The sequence below is a fragment of the Schistocerca gregaria genome, unplaced genomic scaffold (assembly GCF_023897955.1).
Source record: "Schistocerca gregaria isolate iqSchGreg1 unplaced genomic scaffold, iqSchGreg1.2 ptg000470l, whole genome shotgun sequence".
NCBI classification, from domain to species: Eukaryota; Metazoa; Arthropoda; class Insecta; order Orthoptera; family Acrididae; genus Schistocerca; species Schistocerca gregaria.
In genome coordinates, this window is record NW_026061884.1 from 3,544,036 (window position 1) to 3,548,934 (window position 4,899).

General features: G+C 46.3%; 1 non-coding gene across 1 annotated transcript; it reads right to left on the reverse strand.

Moving 5' to 3' along the window:
* Positions 1–4,624: 4,624 nt before the first annotated feature.
* On the reverse strand, positions 4,625–4,696 carry Trnai-aau (transfer RNA isoleucine (anticodon AAU)). The gene has a single exon. It is a non-coding gene; the product is annotated as a tRNA-Ile (tRNA).
* Positions 4,697–4,899: the final 203 nt, after the last annotated feature.

The window sequence follows — 4,899 nt, forward strand, 5'->3', positions numbered from 1 at the left end:
TCACAGGTACTGTTTGCTATACGGCCACGACGCGCAACTGATTTCCAAAATTCATCTTTCTCCTGTGAGGATGGAACTTACGACCCCTGGTTTATTAGACCAGTGCTCTACCACTGAGCTAAAGACGCGCGGCCAGCGGTACTCTTGGGTACTTCGTCCTTACGGTCGTCTGCATCATCAGACTTTAGCTGACAACACTTCACATTACCGGCTAATATTTGCAGCTATGGCGACAAATTACTGCTTGACTACACATCTGACACGTAACCGATGTGCTCTCCAAACAACAACACTTGCATTTCAGAACATGTCTTTCACACATGTCTACAAAATCACCTTCACCTTCAAATACAGCTTCCTTGCGACTGACAGAGACGCAGGCAAAGTTTAAAGTTGCTATTTCCATTAAATCTCGTTAATCAGAAAAACGGTAATTTACACTTGCAGCGGAACAAATTTCCGTTCCGCCCAGCGTCTGGCTCGAACCCACGACCCTGGGATTAAGAGTCTGACGCTCTACCGACTGAGCTAGCCGGCTACCTCGGAGAATACCTGCCGGGTAGCACGTCACACAGTACTCGTTTGGGTTGGGTGGTCCCATACAGAATCTCTCCATGATGCCTAATGTTTTCCTAACGTCACACTCGTCACGTACTTCACTTTTATGTCATAATCATTTCTGAGAGGTAAAGAAATTGCATGACAACATGCAGAGCTAGTGGCGTCAAAATTAACGCACATACTTTATGTGACTCAAAAGCCGAACGAGTTACTTTCCGACGTTGTTTTAGATGTGCAAGTGATAGTCAAAACTCGCTGTGTCGGCACTCTGCCGACCATTTCGCTAGTTAACACCGGTCTTGTTGTGTGTGTTTCAAGCTCAAGAGCATCTCCAAGCAAAAAATGGTCAACAGCAACATTCAGACGGTTTCGTACTGCTCAATTGCTACATTAAAACGTTATGTTTCTTTTTCAGAAGTGGAAAAACACAAGCGTGACAGCATTCGAACCTGTAATCTTCAGATCCGAAGTCCGACGCCTTATCCATTAGGCCACACGGTCACTGACGACCAACATTTACATGTATACGACTCATCTCGAAACGCTCACACCCCTGAGGATTTGTGTTTTCGTTCTACACAGCCGCTGCCCCTTGCTCTTTCCCACCCATTCGTTACATTCAACCTCTGACGTGACCGACCAAATATAGACTGAGAAACAAGACCACACAATTTGTGCATTCGGAATCGAAGGCAGGCCGTCCCTCGCCGCATTTGCTACGATGGCCATTTGCTACTTCTGCAGAAGCGGCGGCGGCGACGACGACGACGACGACGACGACGACGACGAATATCGCGAGAGGCTCTGAGATATGTGAGAAATACATCTATAAAATGTAATTCAGACTGCCTCGTCCCACCTTATGCTGTACCGCGTTGGCAAATGCTTTATCTGCGCCATTCGCCTTAATCGCATCTGAGAGTGATTCTTAAAAAAACGCCTGTCGCTAATTGTTCGTCATCACAGGTACTGTTTGCTATACGGCCACGACGCGCAACTGATTTCCAAAATTCATCTTTCTCCTGTGAGGATGGAACTTACGACCCCTGGTTTATTACACCAGTGCTCTACCACTGAGCTAAAGAGGCGCGGCCTAGCAGTACTCTTGGGTACTTCGTCCTTACTGTCGTCTGCATCATCAGACTTTAGCTGACAACACTTCATATTACCGGCTAATATTTGCAGCTATGGCGACAAATTACTGCTTGACTACACATCTGACACGTAACCGATGTGCTCTCCAAACAACAACACTTGCATTTCAGAACATGTCTTTCACACATGTCTACAAAATCACCTTCACCTTCAAATACAGCTTCCTTGCGACTGACAGAGACGTAGGCAAAGTTTAAAGTTGCTATTTCCATTAAATCTCGTTAATCAGAAAAACGGTAATTTACACTTGCAGCGGAACAAAATTCCGTTCCGCCCAGCGTCTGGCTCGAACCCACGACCCTGGGATTAAGAGTCTGACGCTCTACCGACTGAGCTAGCCGGCTACCTCGGTGAATATCTGCCGGGTAGCACGTCACATAGTACTCGTTTGGGTTGGGTGGTCCCATACAGAATCTCTCCATGATGCCTAATGTTTTCCTAACGTCACACTCGTCACGTACTTCACTTTTATGTCATAATCATTTCTGAGAGGTAAAGAAATTGCATGACAACATGCAGAGCTAGTGGCGTCAAAATTAACGCACATACTTTATGTGACTCAAAAGCCGAACGAGTTACTTTCCGACGTTGTTTTAGATGTGCAAGTGATAGTCAAAACTCGCTGTGTCGGCACTCTGCCGACCATTTCGCTAGTTAACACCGGTCTTGTTGTGTGTGTTTCAAGCTCAAGAGCATCTCCAAGCAAAAAATGGTCAACAGCAACATTCAGACGGTTTCGTACTGCTCAATTGCTACATTAAAACGTTATGTTTCTTTTTCAGAACTGGAAAAACACAAGCGTGACAGCATTCGAACCTGTAATCTTCAGATCCGAAGTCCGACGCCTTATCCATTAGGCCACACGGTCACTCACGACCAACATTTACATGTATACGACTCATCTCGAAACGCTCACACCCCTGAGGATTTGTGTTTTCGTTCTACACAGCCGCTGCCCCTTGCTCTTTCCCACCCATTCGTTACATTCAACCTCTGACGTGACCGACCAAATATAGACTGAGAAACAAGACCACACACTTTGTGCATTCGGAATCGAAGGCAGGGCGTCCGTCGCCGCATTTGCTACGATTGCCATTTGCTACTTCTGCAGAAGCGGCGGCGGCGGCGACGACGACGACGACGACGACGACGACGACGAATATCGCGAGAGGCTCTGAGATATGTGAGAAATACATCTATAAAATGTAATTCAGACTGCCTCGTCCCACCTTATGCTGTACCGCTTTGGCAAATGCTTTATCTGCGTCATTCGCCTTAATCGCATCTGAGAGTGATTCTTAAAAAAACGCCTGTCGCTAATTGTTCGTCATCACAGGTACTGTTTGCTATACGGCCACGACGCGCAACTGATTTCCAAAATTCATCTCTCTCCTGTGAGGATGGAACTTACGACCCCTGGTTTATTAGACCAGTGCTCTACCACTGAGCTAAAGAGGCGCGGCCTAGCGGTAATCTTGGGTACTTCGTCCTTACGGTCGTCTGCATCATCAGACTTTAGCTGACAACACTTCACATTACCGGCTAATATTTGCAGCTATGGCGACAAATTACTGCTTGACTACACATCTGACACGTAACCGATGTGCTCTCCAAACAACAACACTTGCATTTCAGAACATGTCTTTCACACATGTCTACAAAATCACCTTCACCTTCAAATACAGCTTCCTTGCGACTGACAGAGACGCAGGCAAAGTTTAAAGTTGCTATTTCCATTAAATCTCGTTAATCAGAAAAACGGTAATTTACACTTGCAGCGGAACAAAATTCCGTTCCGCCCAGCGTCTGGCTCGAACCCACGACCCTGGGATTAAGAGTCTGACGCTCTACCGACTGAGCTAGCCGGCTACCTCGGTGAATACCTGCCGGGTAGCACGTCACACAGTACTCGTTTGTGTTGGGTGGTCCCATACAGAATCTCTCCATGATGCCTAATGTTTTCCTAACGTCACACTCGTCACGTACTTCACTTTTATGTCATAATCATTTCTGAGAGGTAAAGAAATTGCATGACAACATGCAGAGCTAGTGGCGTCAAAATTAACGCACATACTTTATGTGACTCAAAAGCCGAACGAGTTACTTTCCGACGTTGTTTTAGATGTGCAAGTGATAGTCAAAACTCGCTGTGTCGGCACTCTGCCGACCATTTCGCTAGTTAACACCGGTCTTGTTGTGTGTGTTTCAAGCTCAAGAGCATCTCCAAGCAAAAATTGGTCAACAGCAACATTCAGACGGTTTCGTACTGCTCAATTGCTACATTAAAACGTTATGTTTCTTTTTCAGAACTGGAAAAACACAAGCGTGACAGCATTCGAACCTGTAATCTTCAGATCCGAAGTCCTACGCCTTATCCATTAGGCCACACGGTCACTGACGACCAACATTTACATGTATACGACTCATCTCGAAACGCTCACACCCCTGAGGATTTGTGTTTTCGTTCTACACAGCCGCTGCCCCTTGCTCTTTCCCACCCATTCGTTACATTCAACCTCTGACGAGACCGACCAAATATAGACTGTGAAACAAGACCACACACTTTGTGCATTCGGAATCGAAGGCAGGGCGTCCCTCGCCGCATTTGCTACGATTGCCATTTGCTACTTCTGCAGAAGCGGCGGCGGCGGCGACGACGACGACGACGACGACGACTACGAATATCGCGAAAGGCTCTGAGATATGTGAGAAATACATCTATAAAATGTAATTCAGACTGCATCGTCCCACCTTATGCTGTACCGCTTTGGCAAATGCTTTATCTGCGCCATTCGCCTTAATCGCATCTGAGAGTGATTCTTAAAAAAACGCCTGTCGCTAATTGTTCGTCATCACAGGTACTGTTTGCTATACGGCCACGACGCACAACTGATTTCCAAAATTCATCTTTCTCCTGTGAGGATTGAACTTACGACCCCTGGTTTATTAAACCAGTGCTCTACCACTGAGCTAAAGAGGCGAGGCCTAGCGGTACTCTTGGGTACTTCGTCCTTACGGTCGTCTGCATCATCAGACTTTAGCTGACAACACTTCATATTACCGGCTAATATTTGCAGCTATGGCGACAAATTACTGCTTGACTACACATCTGACACGTAACCGATGTGCTCTCCAAACAACAACACTTGCATTTCAGAACATGTCTTTCACACATGTCTACAA